Below are 17,271 nucleotides of genomic sequence, written 5' to 3' on the forward strand. Positions count from 1 at the left end.
TCTTTCCCTCCTGCTGTCCCTCAGTTCAGTTTTTAATGTAATTGCCTACTCAGATGTAAACTTCTTTGAATAGTCAATCACCTCATGACTCCAGCTTTTTTATATCAATGAGATAGAGACCCAACACCTGACATGGCACATTTCCAGTCCATCGAGGGGCGTGTCGTTTGCTGTGCCTGCGTGCTGTTCCGTTAGGCGAGTTAATGGCATTTATGTAAAATCACCCAGGAGAAAAACAGGCTACTGAATATGTATTTTGTAAACAAAAATGTAGTCAGTGCATCTGTTTCCCTAACAGAGCACGGTTCTGCCGCCCTGTACAATTGGACAAACGGCTTCAGAGCGAAATTATTCCTTGGAATAATTTTCACTTAATTAGGATTTAGAAAGGAGCGTGGCAACTGTAAGATCTCTGTCCGTCCGCCGCATACTTCTGGGGCTTCCGTTGGCTCCTGCTGCGATGGGGAAGGTCGGTCAGTGGTTTGAAACTTGAAGATCCAAAAATTAAGGACAATTTGAACACTGTCCACATTACCAGGATATCGAATCACACAGACCCAGCCTGATAATGTGGGAATGGAGAATTTAAAATCATAACTATTTTCCTCCTTACAGCACCTTGCATTTTCCCACACTATAAACTAATGTTTTGGAGGCAGCGTCCCTCACTCTATTTCAAAGCCAGATGCTTTTCTCTAGAGATACATGTCTTTCCAGGGTGACCTAAAATGACACAGACCCAGGCATTGGAGTAACAGGAAATGTGTTAATGACACTAAGACCACCTCTCCTGAGAATGAAAAATGACCTACTGTTTTGTGTTAGGTGGGACATTATTCATTAACAGTGAAATGAAATCTTATTTCTTAAAAAAAAAAAAAAAATTACAGCATTTCTTAGCTATTTCCAATATAACCCAGGAGTGAGTGCTCCAAGAACGTCATCCTATAACTTTTCATTAATGTATCAGTTTTCCCAAACCCTTTAAGAAATACTTGCGGCTTTGCTTGTCAAATCAGGGGGAAGTAGATCATTATTCAAAGTGAAACCCAGTATAGAAAATTCAGGTATAAGTGGCTTAGCATTTTTTTTTTATTAATTATTAAAGATTAATGACTACCTCTTTTTCAGGACTTCTTTCTCTCTCTCCTGGACCATTTCAGTGCCGTCTTCATTGGTGTATCAGGCTCTGCGTCTCTTCCTCCTCCCCTTCCGTCTGTCTCTCCCGCTGCTCTGCTGGCAGCTGTCTTAGCTACGTTGTAGATTCCCCCATTGGATGCCCCAGCTTCTCCCAGGCCAGCTTCCCAGTCCCATCTCCCACCTTTTTATTCACTCCTTGTAGTCATTACCCCCAAACAGGGCTTCTCCTTCTTCACCTGAGCATGCCACACTTTTTAATTCTGTCCTTTTGTTGACACTGGCCCCTCAGCCAGGCAAATTCTCCCATCTCTCCTTTCCTGGGGCCACATGCCCGATTCTATGATCACTGAGAAACCAGCCTAAATGCCACCTTCTTCATCATGTCTTCCCAGATATCCAACCACCCCCACGCCAGAGTCATTCTTGGACCTTGAATAGTACTTTCTGTTGTACTTCTCTTATAGCATGAAGCTCTTCTGTTTATTTGGAAGGTATCGCTCTTCTTATCTAAATTGTAAGTCCTTTGAAGGTAGAGTTCATGTTTAATTTAATTATTTGATTTCCTAAAGTGCCTTGTTACTCAAAATATGGTCTGCTGACAAACACAATCAGCATCCTCTGGGAGTTAGTTAGAAATCCAAAATCTGAATCCCCGTCCTAAATCCGATGAATCAGAACTCACATTTTAACAAGGCCCCCCAAGTGATTACTTGAGAAGCCCTGCTATGTTACATGAATAGAACCCCATGTGAAGTAGGGACCCGGTGGATATCTGTTGAATGACTAATGAATGGATAACATTAAAAGCTGAGATTGTTCTCATTGACTTCTGGGACGATTTTCTCATAATCAAACATGGACAAAACAAATTGTAAAGCATATATCGCTTTTCTGTGACCATCTTCAGTCTTAAATAATTGAGACCCTTTTCTCCCCTTAAAATCTTTGTTAGTTGTTCATTTTTTTTGACTTGGGGTTTTTTCCTCCCCCCTCATTTTTTTTTTTTTTTATCCCCTCACAGGGCAGCATTGGCTTTAAATGAAGAAGTGCAGAGAGAGAGCTTGCTAATTGGGTCTAAATATAGATTATGTGCAAAAACAATTGCTAGCTTCTGAAAATAAGCACTTGTATGGCGTGTATCCTATCGTTTTGTCATCTTAGTAGCTCTGTTCTTCAGACCAAATAAATGGCAACTGGAGGTGACGTCGCTGTGTCAAAAGCTGAGTGATCCAATTCACATATACTTGCTAATACCCAGAAGGTGATGACAATATAATGTGCTGGGGTTTTTTAAGTACTAAAGAATTTGTTGTTAAAGTGTTCTTAGCTGTCTGGGAATAAAGGAGGGTTGGGAGAAACAAGGAAAGTCAGAAGTGTCGCCTACAGCTTATAGCAGACAGAAGTACCACCTATCGTGGACTACTGTTGAGACTTGTGGGCCATCCTTGCTTGTCACAATGATTGAGGTTTGACATTTTCATGCACACAGGCCAAAGATGCTAGATGCCCTACAATGTATAGGATTGTCTTACACTGGGAAGAATTGTCCCATATGAGGCCATGACTTGAGAACATCTGGCCAGACATTTTTTGGGTGAAAAAGTGTTTATATTACTAGAATACACATACAGACAGACACACGCACACACACACACACAGAGCATTTTAAATGCATACTAAATTTTTCAGGAATGCAGCCACCATTCTAGCTGAGAGGACGTTGTTCTCTGTTTTGTTTAGAACTTTACTGTATTCAGAAAAATGGCATCATTGTTCCTCTCAGTCCACATATGCAGCTGTTGAATTCACACTGATCCTACTTACATCTTCCCGGTGTAGTTAACACCTGAGCCTTTACTTGATGAAGTGCATCTTATTTGTGATAAACTTATCTTTCATTTTCTTATTCATTCATTCATTCATTCATTTACATGCCTACAGCACCTGGTCTTCCTAGGTGGTCTCCCATCCAAGTACTAACCAGGCCCGACCCTGCTTAGCTTCTGAGATCAGATGAGATCGGGCACGTTCAGGGTGACATGGCCGTAGACTCATTTCTCCTTTAGATAATAGTTAGGATATTGCATTTTTTTTTTTTTAATGTATGTGACTAGGCAAGTTTTTATTAATTACATTTCAGAATATAAAAAGAGGAGTTGGATCTGATAGGCACGAGAGTCTCTCTGGCACAGATGGCCTCATTAGTTCGTGTCAAAGATGAAGAGTGACAGGCTGCGAGTGTACGAATGGGAAGAGGCACATCCCGCGTGAGAGAAGCTGAGAGAGAAGCTCGGTTTGGGGTTGCTGCAGAGGGGCTGCATGTACTGGGCATAAAGGACAGGATTTGGGGTAACCAGCCACCCTTGAGTGCCATGCTCTACCCTGCCACTTATACTTGGTCACCCTCCTGACCTCTGACTTTTGGGGATCTTTGCAGGATCAGAGTGAATATTAGCAATAATGACCTCAAAACATTTGTCACAGATGTGCAAACATGTTACAAATTGTCAATAACATATGATAATCTAGATGATAACCTAATATTATGTGACTCTTTGAAAATTTGGGTGCCATGCTCTATCCTGCCACTTATACTTGGTCACCCTCCTGACCTCTGACTTTTGGGGATCTTTGCAGGATCAGAGTGAATATTAGCAATAATGACCTCAAAACATTTGTCACAGATGTGCAAACATGTTACAAATTGTCAATAACATATGATAATCTAGATGATAACCTAATATTATGTGACTCTTTGAAAACGGAAAATAAAGAAAATATACTAGCTTCCAAAGAAATAGACCAAGTTTCTCTGGAAACTTGGACTTCAAAGTATTCCTTGGGGCTGGTTTGGGTCGAAGATCCAAAATTGAGGTGTTTTAGGTTATTATGACACTGACAGACAACTTCAGGTAAAACTCCTGACTTGAACCACTCTGTCTAAAATCAGCTAGAGTCTTGTTTTGCCTGCAGGAGACCCTTCCATCAAATTACACCAAACACCATATTCCACTACAAGCCCTCAAGCAAACCTGTGACTTTCCCCTGGCAACTTAAGTGTCTTAGGCACACGTTAGTTGTGTATTTTTTAAATAGTCACTTCAGTTTTATGAAGCAAGAGGAGATGAGAAACAGTATTTCTCCTGGTGCTGTCTCATCCACCTTAACCATCCCATAACCTCCTGGGCGCCTGAGCTGTGTTCTGCAGCCTGAGAGTTTTCTCTCTGGATCCCACTGTCAGCTCCTTATGAGATTTACTGGAATTGTGTCCCCCTCCACTGTGCACCCCCACCAAGCCATTTCTGTTTTCCTTTTCTTTATGTGAGTGCAAGCTTTCAATCCAACAACAATTTTTCTTACAGGTTCTTTAGAAGTATGTTTAATTTCAGATACAAGAAGGATGGACTTCAAAGTATTTCACATCTTTTTAAGAATGGTGTCACTTGAACCACGGGGGAGCGTCACCAACCCTTTACCCCAGTTCTGATGCTAAGGTTATGCAAATGACACGCTCGGCTGCCTATTCACCTTCTACACTGGGACATCTGGGGGGATTCCTGGAAAATCTTTGTAAGACAATAAGTTAGGTATTTTGCTTGACAGCTTATTTTAAATGATAAAAAGAACGAATCTCTGCCTTGTAGTGCAAAAAGATCACTGCTTAGTCAGTTCACTCTTGGGAGAATTAGTTCTGATTTCTTTTGAAAGTTAAATGTTAGTCATTAGAAAAGTGACCTTGTGGCCACTGGAATCTATTCTGACCTTGTCTCTTCCCGTTTTCCTCTTCTCTACCCCTAATTCACTTGTCACAATGTGTTCACAGAGATTTCTTCTGTTCTTTGACAAGATGGTCTTTAATTAAGTGTGGTATAAATATGTCCCTCTCCTGTCCTATTGTAAAGACTTTTTTCTTAGCATTTCATGAGTGGTTCTTTTAGTCTATTATATGCATTTGGGGTGGCATCTACCTTTTTAAGGCTGCCTCCAAGCTTTGGCATCTCAGTAAAATTCGGTGCATCTGGGCAGATAATGCCCTCTGCTCTGACATTTCCTTCTTGTCCTGGTGAGTTAAAGTTGGACCCGGGTCATTATTTTTGTATCAATGAAATCTTCATAATGCAATCAATAATGAAGTGTTAAGAACACCAAAAGAAAAAGTCTTAAAAAAATGACTAGAACATTTTCTGAAGCATTTAATATTAAGGGTATTAATCTTTCATATCTCTTGTTTTTTTAAAAAATATAAATTGATTTTAAAGCATATTAAGTGACTTCAAACCAATATAGTCAGTATCTGGAACAGTGAAATTTAATTTCAGTCTGCACCATATCACCACAGTCCTGTGCCCAGCTTAGCCCTCAGCTCTACAGGCACCTTTCTACTATTCTTCAAATAGTGCAGATCTTCTCTACCCACCTTGCTCCAAAGCCCAGCCCTCTTCACTGGCTAAAAATCCAGCCGCTTCGTCATGATCGCCGCAGCTGGTAGTGATTGGCCGTTTTCTGAATTCCAAGACTTTTGCTTGCAAAAAAGGCCACAGAATTTCCACATTCAGTCATTTATGTTGATGCTTTATCTTCCTCAAGGTAATACAGTATAGACTTCTGGAAGGCAGGCAGTGATTGACTGCTTGAGCTTTCCACTCCACAGTGTGCCCAGTACTGTGACTGCCTATGACAGTCGCTACACAGTGTGTTCCGCATGAATAATTAGATAGATGTCACTTCTGCACTAGCTACACGGAGAGTTGCATGTCAATCTATTTTTTAAAAGGGAATCCTATGAGAAGCTCATGGTTTAAAAGAAACTTTTAGGGAAGTCAAATGTTTCCTTTTTTTTTTTTCAGCATTGAGTCCCATCTAAATGAACGACCTTTGATCTGGCATTATGATTATTCTGTACATATTTCTCTTTCATTCTTTCATATGTTCAGCCTATATTTAAGAAGGTCACATTATATACCACTGCCTAGGTGTACACAGACAGTCATGAACACAACAAAGTGCCTGCCTGTATAGCACTAACATTTCAGTGAAGAGAGGCAGGCAATAAACGAAGAGAAGAAATAGCATGTGGCATGAGGGCTATGAAGAAAAATAAGACTAGATAAGGGAAATGGAGAGACGTGAGGTACGGTTTGCAGAGAAAGCCTTTCAAATGGAAGGACGATCTGAACGTAGACCAGGGAGAAGCAAGGAGAGGAGGTGACTGTGCAGATGTTCATTTAAGGAAGAGCCTGCAGAGGAGCCAGCAAAGGCCTAGAGGTGTAACTTCCCCTGGGGCATCTGAAGAACAGGGTGCGGGGTGGGAAGTGTGTCTGGAGTGGACTGAGGGATCAGTACGGAAGTGGTTCTGGGGACAAACCCAGGCAAGATCAGGTCACGCTAGTAAACCTTGGCTAAGACTTGAATTTGTACTTTGAGTAACGTGGGAAGTAAGTCGTTAGAGGGTTTTGAAGACCTACATAATTTTTTTACAAAAGAATGACTTCGGTTGCTGTGTAGAGCAGTCTGTAGTGAGATGTGTCCAACCTGTACGGAGGAACACCTGTAAGGAGGCTTCTGGATCACCTAGTGATTGGCAGCAGGGGCCATGACCAGCCCGGTGGCCTGAGGGGTGAGAGTAGTCAGATTCCGTTTCTGAGAGGTGACAGGATTTGCTGCTGTTCTCGCTGTGGGGGCCTGTGAGAGAAACGGGAGTCAAGGATGGTTATAAACAAAGTTTGCGGCCACAGCAGATGAAGATTCATGTTGTCATTGACCGAGATGGGAAGGTCTGAGGAAGGATCAAGTGTGAGGGACAAACTCAAAGTGGATTTTGGACATGTGAAATTCGAGGTGCCATTTGGGCATCCAGGGCTGGCTCTGAGCCCCTCTTCCAAACCTGCGAGTCCTTGAATTCAAGGTTATGTCTTGATCATTTCATGTTCTCCAATGAATTGGCAGAAGTTTGTTCTTACTGGACACCACTGGCTGTGAGCCCCGCTTCCAAACCTGTGAGTCCTTGAATTCAAGGTAATGTCTTGATCATGTTCATGTTCTTCAATGAATTGGCAGAAGTTTGTTCTTACTGGACACCTAACACACTTGCGTTTGAGTTAACGGATTCAGGTTTGCGTACATGGCGTTTTCTGGAAGTGACCAGCAGTTTTACTTGCATCTCCATATTCTTGTTCATCATAATCTGTAAAAGCAGAGGGAAGAAAGACAACTGGAGGAAAAAGTGCTGTATGAAACTTGCTGAAAATGGGTAGAACCAGAAATGATGCTGACAGGAGGTTTAGAAGTGTAAAATAGAGAGTACGCAGACCAAATATAAGTAAATTAGCATAAATCATCCTTCTCTGATTTCCATGCCTCTCTTACCCGAGTTGGCTGACTCAACAGCTGCTTCTATGACTACAGCTGTGTAATTCCTTCACGTTTTCTTTATGCATGGAAAAGTATTCCAGTTTGTCATTGCTTCATCATTTGCAAATTTATATTAGGTTCCCTTTTTTTTTTTCTGGCTTGACCATCTGGTTAAGAAAAACCTTGCAACTGTCCCTTATTCTTTTGAACCAACTGCTTCGTCTATTTTCACTTGGAATTTTGTTTTAGATCCACTTGGAATTTTATTATTTGACTAGGAGTCCTCTAGGCGGCTCTTCTTAGAGGCTTGGAAATGCTTTTGTCGGGAAATTTCCTGATACCTGGTTGAGACTTGCAAGATGGATGGTGGGGTTTCCAGGTGGAGAAGGTCAGGCAGAGGGAAGAGCAGGTGGGCGCAGGGGCCTAGTTTGCTGTGGTACAACAGGGTCTTCGTGGGGAGTGTGAAGAGAACAGCAGTGACAGACAGGTAATAAAGGTCATTATGCGCAATGCTAAGTAGTACAGAAAATGGGGAGTATCAGAAGTTTAGAGTCCCGAAGTACTATGATGTGATAGGTACTTTTAGGCAAAGCTACCAAGACTGCCACTGAAGAACAGATGGGTGGTGAAGGAGACTAGTAAGAAGATTTTTGGTGATGATGATGGCAAAAGATGATGAATTTCTTGTAAAGTTCTTAGAACAGTTATTGGCACACGCTCAATGCTATATAAGTGTTTATAAAGTTAGATTAAATAAATGAAAGCGGAAACATTTATGATTAGAGAGACATCTTACATGTAGAATTCCAACATCCAGTTGGATGAGCGGTGATGTCATTCCAGGATGAGGAGCAGGTGCGGTTAGGTGGAGGTTGACGAGGGGACACAGTTCTGTCTGGACACGTCCTCTTCGTGGAGCCCGTGGAGCAGTCATCAGGCAGCTGGAAATATAGCTCTGAGGCTCAGCCGAGACCTTAGCCTGGAAGAACGCGTTTGGAACTCGTTTGGCAGTCTTCGACATCTAAACAGGAAAGAAAGAGATCACCTCAGGAAAGAGTAAAGCAAGGGGAGAAAATGGTCAATTATAGAGTCCTGGGGAAACTGGACATGTGGGATTGATCTTTGTGGTACCAGTGATCCCACCACTGATGCCGGAGTTAAAAGAGAGGAACAAGTTGTCTTCACATTTTGGTTGATTTAATCTCTTATTAAGATTTTTCTGCATAACTGGTAAATGTCCCAGGAAAATATTACATTATTTTTGTTTTATTAAAAAAAAACAAGCCTTTGCACTATTTGATCTCCCTTCGGGCAGTGCTAAATGGTGCCAATGAAAGCCTCCTAAAAAGGAAGCCTTTCTACCGTGAAGACCCAGCACCACGACTTTGAAGTTCAGCGATGACAGAGGATAACAACATTTTCTGGCCTCCCCGGAGCACCAGTAATTTTACCTTTGGGCATAGCTGTTCCGTCCCTGATAGTCTTTAACACTCAGTGATACTTGAGACGCCTGGAAATCTTAAAGAGTTGAAGTAGAGCATCATTTTGCCCCCAAACTAGATGCCGTAATAAAAAAACAAACGGCCTCCTCTTACCAGCAATTTGGATTCCCGAAAGATATCATGGAATAATAAATTCCCACATTTGTGAATTCACTCCAAAACTCCAGGTCCTTAGCATGGTATTTAAAGCTGCCTTTTTGGACACTCGGTATGTCTTAGTGACTTGCAAGCAGCTGTCAGCCTTTAGAAGGAGTTATTTTCTGAAGCCTCAGAGCGCATCAGGGAAGGCTGTATGCATTTCACATACGTGAGTGGAAAATAATGCTTTCAGCAGCGGCATCTTCCAAGTGATAAAAATAACTGCTTTAGTCAGTAGCCCTGAAGCCAGGTGTCCCCTTTCACTTCCTGTTCTCTGTTGATATCCTGCAAAGGAACATCTCGTCTTCCAGTTTGGAATGTGATGTTTCTGGTCTCGCTAATTTAACCGTCTAATATCTGACTGCTTTTCCTCTGATCTAATATTGAGGGCCCTCACCTCTGGAACACTTGCGTTTTAAATTCCTCCTGTCTATTATCCACTCATACAGCAAGAGTTTGACCTGCCAGGCACTATCTAGCGTAGATGTTCATACTTTTATTTCTGTTGTTTCCTCACTTTTTAGGCCTAAGCTGTTTAATTCTAGGCAACAACTTTCATGTCAGTGATTCTGTTAGAAGTCTTACTTTATTTTATTCCCCCTTCGTGGAAGGTTCTTTGAAGTCCTACGTTCTGATACTAGATGTATTTCCTGCAAAATATCAGATCAGCTTTTAGATTTTGAACTTCTTCTCAAGTCTTTTTGAAATTTTGACTCGTGGATATAATTTCTTTAACATTAGCTCCAGGTCAAAGTCCTCCTCAAAATGTCTTCCATTAGAAAGGCTACATCTGTGAACAAGAGGGATGAATGGGGGGTGGGGCGGGGCGGGGCGGGTGTTATTAAGTACTGAAGTGGCCACCGGTGGTGGTAGCTTCCTGCATCAAGCTTCCCATTGTCAGACCTGGCCAGGAGCTAAGCGCTGTGGGGACCGCCTTCATGTAAACATTGCGTGACCCCACACTCTCCCCGAAGTGACAGAATGGTGTACATCTCCACCCAGCGTGCAGGAGCAGGCAGGCTCTAGAGAAAAGTCGCTCGCTATAGAGAAAAGTGTCCCTGGTACCTGCTAACTTAACTGCTGAGTGGTTTGTTATTTTAGGCAAACAAAAGAATATCGTCACCGCCTGAGTCCTAGGATCGGTACCGGAACCGTAGGAAGTTCTTGATTTCAGCAGCCATATTTTACTGACCAATTACATTGAAATGGTAAAAGAATAATACAGCCTAAGATACTGGATACAATAAACCAATTTATGTTATCTGTTACTACATATAAAAATTGTCGTTTGGGAGCTATAGTCTTTGTTGCTAAGGAGTGTGAGGCGCCTTGGTTTTGAATTCTCTTGGTTCTTCTTTCCCATTATTTCCCCAACCTTGCCCCTTCTCAGTCTCCTGTGCTAAATAATAGCATATGTTTTTCAGAATAGAACCTGGAAAAGGAATGTGGACAGCCTCGTATGGAAATACCATTCCGAATTCCATACGCCATTAGATAATACACTGGCTAGACCGTCAGAAGTCACCCCAGAAAGGGGGAATTTGGATTGGAAAGGAATCAAAGGAATTGTGGAGCTCATACAATTGACTGCGGTTAAGGAGTAATAGGGTGGTCTGGACAACTGGACGAAGGCCAGGTTCAAAATCACAATTAACTCCCCCTACCCGTTTAGAATGAGGTGAGTTCTACTGAATGGAGAACAGAGCGAGTTATCAACTTTCTTCGGTTTAATTTAAACACGGGTTCTGAGCTTTGTCTTTTGTTCTCTAAAAGGGATAACGATGTCTAATCCAGCCAGAAAAACCTGGGCTTTATCCGTCATGACCATCCACACGATTACTTCTTTTATTTCCTTTGTCTTTCTCCTCAGAAACTGAAATAAGTTCTTGGTTGTGTTTGATAAATATCAGCCGATGTTCATGAGTCCTTCATTTCCTTTGTCCCTGGCATAATGTCTTGCATTTGTTGGATGAATGAATAGCAATGGTGTCAAAAGGTTTGGGGAGGCGGGATGGATATTAGTGAATAGAGAAAAGGATGAAAACAGTAAATCCTGGTTTTAAATGTGACCTCGGTGCCATGGGGAAAGCGATATGATATGAGCGTGGGGTTAGCAAACTCTGTATTCCACAGAATGGTAGGCCATGACAGATGACACACACACACATGTGTGCACACATGCACACACAACTTACGTGATTCGAAAGATGTCACACACTGTTTCACACTGTGGAATCACAATATGCAAAAGTGTACATTTGCATATTGAAACCATTGAAAAGACCTGTAATGAAGATAACCTGGTTAACCTTTATTTCATTCAGCTTTGCTCTGAATGTATTTCGCCATGGACCGTTCTAGTTTACATCTGTTTACATCCAGAACCCACAGAGCACACTTTGGCCGCCACTGGTAGAAATCTACACAGTCATCATAGACTGGAGTCTAGCTGACCTGTGTTTGAATCATGGTTTACCACTTACTGTGCGATCTTGAGTCAAATTAAGTAAGCTCTGGTCTCATTTCTTCGTCTGTTAGATGAGAATAGTGTCCATTTCCCAAGATATGAGAGTTAAACCAGGTAATGCAGGTACTCTATCTTCTGTGCACCTAGCACGGGGCGGATCCTCCCTGGTTATATATCTCCACACCGATGCACTGCATTTCTCTCTGAATTACACTGGTACCCACGAATATAGGGGCTTCTTGTAATACAACTCATTGTCCTAACCTCTATGGCCAGCTGCAGACAATTGTTAACTGCACTTATAAAATGTGAATAATTACAGCAGGTTCTCAAATAATGTGACTTTTATTTTATGGTAACGTTGATGACATGCATCGGAACTTAACTCTCGTTTATGTCAAGCTTATGGTAAACTTGGTTTTATTACGCATTGTTTCACATAAACTCATAGAACCTATCAATGGCATTAAGTGAGGACTTGTAATCTTCTTTTAAAAACTGTTTTCTCGGAAGAAAAGCATGGCAGAGGGCTCATAGTTATTTTTGCATTTGTTGGCCCTCTTGCCTCCTAAATTCTGGCTGCATTATTTCCCTATTTTTTCTTAACTTCCTCAAGTTCTTCTAAATTGCATGTTAAAAAGAAATAATCATTCCAGAAGTCCTTTTTATTAAGCTACCAAATAAATGGCTGTCCAAAAACTGTATGTAACAGGAAAAACAGCCACTGACATTTATAACATGCCTAAGGCCACCCAGCTAATGAACAGTGACAGTGACTCCAAGTGACAAGAGCTTATGCAGATTAGTGTGGACAAGGATGAGTTGAAGACTGGAAAGTCATCCCGTGGAGAACCTTGAGGTTTTTGTTTTCTTGCCAAGTCTAGCAAGAAAACTTTATTGCTTAGATTTTGAAAACTTTATTTTTTTAAGAAATAGAAGTTATGTATCTCATATTGCCAGGGTTCTCCAGAAAAATAGAACCAACCGTGTGTGTGTGTGTGTGTGTGCGTGTGTGTGTGTAAGTAAGTGTATTATAGGGAATTGGATTACACAATTATAGAGTCTGAGAAGTCCCAAGATTTGCAATTAGCAAGCTGGAGATCTAGGAGTAACACTGATATAAGTTGTTTGAAAGCTGGCAGGCTTGAGACCCAGCTAGAGCTGATGTTTCAGTTTAAGTCCTAAGGTAGAATAAACTGATGTCCCAGCTCAAGCAGGCAGGAAGAGTTCCCTCTTACACCTGTTCAGGAGGGTCCACCTTTGTGGTTTATTCAGACCTTCAACTGACTGGATGAGGCCTACCCACCTTAGGGAGGGCAATCTGCTTTACTCAGTCCCTGATTCAAATGATAATGTCACCTAGAAAACACCCTAACCTTGAATGCAGACACACCCAGAATAATGTTTGATGAACTATCTGGGTACCTTGTGGCCCAGTTATATTGACACATAAAATTAACCATCACAAATCCTAAAGTTTTAAATCACAACTTATGCATCTTCCTCTGTAGAGTTTACTTTTTCAAGCAAGATCAGTAGGGTCCTATTGGAGATTAGAGATCTTATTCTAAAAGTGCCTCTAAAACTCAGCTTTTTCATGAGATAGGGCATATATAATTGAATATTGTCAAATATTCATATGTTAATTACTGTTAACCGTTTAAATGCTTTGTGCTCTGCATGCATAATGCAGCCCCAGGATCAGATATGTATTAGATCTAGCCTGTGCCTTGTAACAATAGGGTGAATGAGTAAGACTGGTTTGTATTTGGAGAGGTGAGAAAAGAACCTTTCTTTTGCCAACTACTCTGCTGTTTTCTAAGCATCTCAAAGGCAGTGAGTGGGTCTTTGTCGAACTCATCCCTGAGCTTCAGACCTTGCCTTGCACACGGGAGTCAAGAAGTAAATATTGGCCGAAGGACTCAGCAAGGTGTTTGACTATCCACTGTGTGTTCTCTGAGGTTTGCTAGAGAAACGGTGATAATGAAGGGGAAAAAAGACCCAAAGAGTGATATGGAGCTTCTCTCTGAGTGAATGAGACATGCTGACCACGTTACTTTTCTTAGCCCACAGTTTTAACTCTGTGTAACTATCTCTACCTTATTACCTAAGATAATCACCCTGATAACTGATCCCATACTGGGTGGTCCTGCAGGGATGGCCTTTAAGTTGCAGTTAGGGTTCCTTGCATTCCATAAAAGACACCTAAGGTGTAGGGACCGGGTGTTATAAATCATTTGGGGACTTTCTTTTGTCATCTGGAAAAGAAGAGGCCTTAGGGAAAATAAAGTCTCATTTTTACTCTCTGAGAGTGAAAAAGAAAGGCAGTTGGGTTGGATAGGAGCTGGTCGTAGATTAGAAAAGAGAGGGACTTGACAGGTGACACCTGAACTTTGTGCAGCAGCAGAGACAGGAGGAAGTGGGCAGGAACAGCTATTGTTTTAGGCTCACTGACGATGTGGCCCATTGATAAGAGGCTTTCTGCCCAGCACAGTGGACTCTCTTTGCAGTGGAATTTTATTTTCCTCCCTGGGCCAGTGTTAAATTCTCTGGATACCTAAAGCGACACGAGGAGAAACAGATGCTGTCGACACCACAGTTTATTTGTGGAATCTCGGGATCCTTCTCAAGGACAATGCTTTTTCTTCAAAGGAGGGAGCACTTCCTGCCATCCCAGATGCCCGCTTGCTCTCTTGAGCCTTTCATTGCAAAGGCAAGAAAGAGAGAGATCCAGCTAGCGGGGGCCAGTCCACAAGTCATTTCCGGGAAAATGGATGTAAATAGAAATGCCTGGATGTCTAAATGTGTTTTCTGCTGTGGGAAGGTTCAAGTGGAACCCTAAATCATAGATTTTTCTTAAAATAATATTTTAAGAATATGCTAGGGTCCCTCTCACTCTCTGCCTCTGAGAGGAGACCACTCTCTTGCCTGTGGAGTGTTCTCCCTTTTCTATTAAACTTTCCTTTTGACTCGAAAAAAGAATACACTAGGTATAGAAGCTGGTGGAAGATACTCTGGTCGAACAACATATGAAGGGAAATTTATCACCAACACTCTCCTCTCCTCTTCCTTCTGTGATCTCCAGTTAACTTCCTGATGAAGATCAACAGGGACATGGGACATATTTTGCGGTGTTGCTGTTGATTCTTAGGGCACCTCAGAGGGTAGCCTCATTTCTTTGAAGCTGGCGACAGGAGTCCAGTTGTCAGCAGAGCTAACACCGAAGTTGTAGTTCTGTTTGTTGACAAGCATTGGCATAAATGCATGTCAGAACACTCTCATGGGGAGGCCTGAGAAGAGTAGCCTGATGATTAAACGTCCCTGTTTCCGAGTGAGCAGTGTGGCTGTGTTCAGAAGAGCCCATTATGTTGAGCACAAGGCCCATCAACAGTCTAATTAAGAGGAAAGGGAGGGTGGCTGTGGAATTATCAGTGGGTTGTGTTGCTAAAGCTGTCTGAGTTTAGAGCCAAGCGAGGCTTTTCAGTATGAAGTCGACATGAAACTCTTGAGTGTTTCCCGTCAGATGCCCTCCTACAGAGGGGGCTGGTTTTAGATAATGATTGTTTTGCTTCTTTGGGATGCCACCTGCAGAAATGTGTTTGTTTTGACTGTTTAGAGATTGCTGAAAGCTAGTGAAACCGCCTTGTCACAGGATTCTTTGGATGTGTGTTTTCCCATCCAGTGGCAGTGCTCAGATTGGAATTGCTGACAGGCTAACGGTTATAGACCATGACATTAGAGCTGAATGTCGAATTGTAGAGCTGCTTGGTCACGGTTTTGGCATGCATCCTTGGGAGCGATAGAGCCAACCTTATTCACTTCTGAAAAACAACTAATCCTCAGCAGGAGAGCTTCAAAGACACCTATTATTCCATATTTTCATTTAACAAATCCTTATAGACTTGATAACCCTTATGCAATTCCTAACATAGTTCTATTTACGTATTATAAAATGAAGAGGACCAGTTGCATGGCTTTGCAGAGGACTGTAGCCCCATTAGTCCGTGTTAACATTTCTGCCTAAAATTTAAACATCGTGATAACACGATGAAGACTCAGGTAGGGGTGGCTAGTACCATTTTGCAGAGGCGTAACCCCCCAGCTCAGCATAGTTGTGTGATCTGTCCGGGACAGCATTTTAACAGGTGCTGTAAGCACAGATGCATGTGTGTGTGTGGCATGAGGAGCTGTCCTACAGCTCCAGTTAGGCCCCTTAGTTGTCGATGGAGGTTCAGATGTGATATTCGATGATCTCTACCTGCTACAAAATAAACCCATTGTTCGCCCAAGAATCCACGCTTGTCTTTTGGGTGGCGCTCCATCTAGTCTTGATGCTGACAGTCTCTATCACTGAGGGTCTTCTGTGGGACCCCGCAATGCCTAGAGGCATCATTGGAGGGCTGACACAGAGAAAGGATGGGGCTGTGGAAAAGATGGGGAGTGATATACAGAGAACCTACGAAGAGGAGAGGGCGATGCAAAGCAACTAAGTACCAGTATTGCCCCAGCTACTGGTGTTAAAGATTCCTGCAGAAAGTCAGTGTGGCTACCTCGAAAGAAAGGGAGGCTGAAGCCCATAGTGAGTTTTTTCCGAGGTGACAACAAGGCCAAGAGTTTCACAAGGTTATCAGGACAAATAGGAATTCTTCCCCATCTTTGTCAGATCTGCTTCCGAAGTAGAAATCTCTAGTTATAGGAGATAGACACGCAGGGCAAACTATGTGCTTCTCTGCCTGGTTTCTGGAGAGTGAGTCTGAGTGTTGGAGACTCTCTGAAAGGAAGGAGGTGGAGATTTGTCTAATTGTGAAAAGAGCACTTTTCTGTTTTCAAAGGGGCATTCTCACTCCTGTGCTCTGGAGGCCTTGTTGGCACAGCAGATCAGCCAGAGCTGCCACCAGGCTGTGAGCCTTAGATGTGTTCAACTGCAGTGTTTACTGATGGAAGCGACTGTAATTTTATTGGCTGTCAGAATGGGAGCTAAATATCTTTAAAAATGTGAACAGCAACACAGTATCCATTCATATACTTCCCACATTTTGTTATTCATGATGATGTCGATCCTTTAAACAGTAACTGGAAGGAAGTTTCTTGGTGTTATCTAACTGTGGGAGGGGGAGAAAAGCTCAGTAGAGATCTGATATCATTAAGATTATAAAGAGGGTAGTTACCTGCTGAGGTGCAAACGCTCATCTTTAAATATTTTCGTATTGCTTTCTACGTAAAGTGTTGCTTCGAGCTCTGGTGACCAGGTTCTAATTCCCTGAGAAAGAATTCAAGGGCAAGATGAACAGCAAGCAAGCAGGAAGGCGCAGGTTTATTAAAGTGAAAGTACACACTCAAGAGGGGACTTACAGTGAACTCAGAGCGTCATAAGAGGATGTCTGGTTTATGAACTTTTGTTCTTTTGTGGGGACAGAGCCCAGAAATGTGGCACTGAGGTAGCCTCATCTCCTCTCAGGAGGTGGGGAGCTCAGTTTCTCATTTTTCTTCCTCACGTGGTGTTTCCGAAACGGTCATGGTATCAGGTGCATGATGAGAGCCATCGTTTTTGCAATGCAGATGAGATTATAATGATATTACAATGACATTATAATTAGCCAAAGGCCAGGTCTTGGCCAAAGATGGCACTAAGCTGGAAAAGACTGGTTTTGGCTTATCTTCCCTTGCCCGGGT

At 42.3% G+C, this 17,271-nt stretch overlaps 1 protein-coding gene and 1 non-coding gene across 9 annotated transcripts in view; one reads left to right on the plus strand and one right to left on the minus strand.

The window, feature by feature from the left end:
• KIAA1217 (KIAA1217 ortholog) overlaps positions 1–17,271 on the plus strand; it is a 268,562-nt gene that overhangs the window by 61,593 nt on the left and 189,698 nt on the right. The window lies entirely within an intron of this gene.
• On the minus strand, positions 3,073–3,191 carry LOC112475758. The gene has a single exon (XR_003044847.1). It is a non-coding gene; the product is annotated as a 5S ribosomal RNA (ribosomal RNA).

This window comes from Pteropus alecto, unplaced genomic scaffold (genome assembly GCF_000325575.1).
Source record: "Pteropus alecto unplaced genomic scaffold, ASM32557v1 scaffold11, whole genome shotgun sequence".
Classification (NCBI taxonomy): domain Eukaryota; kingdom Metazoa; phylum Chordata; class Mammalia; order Chiroptera; family Pteropodidae; genus Pteropus; species Pteropus alecto.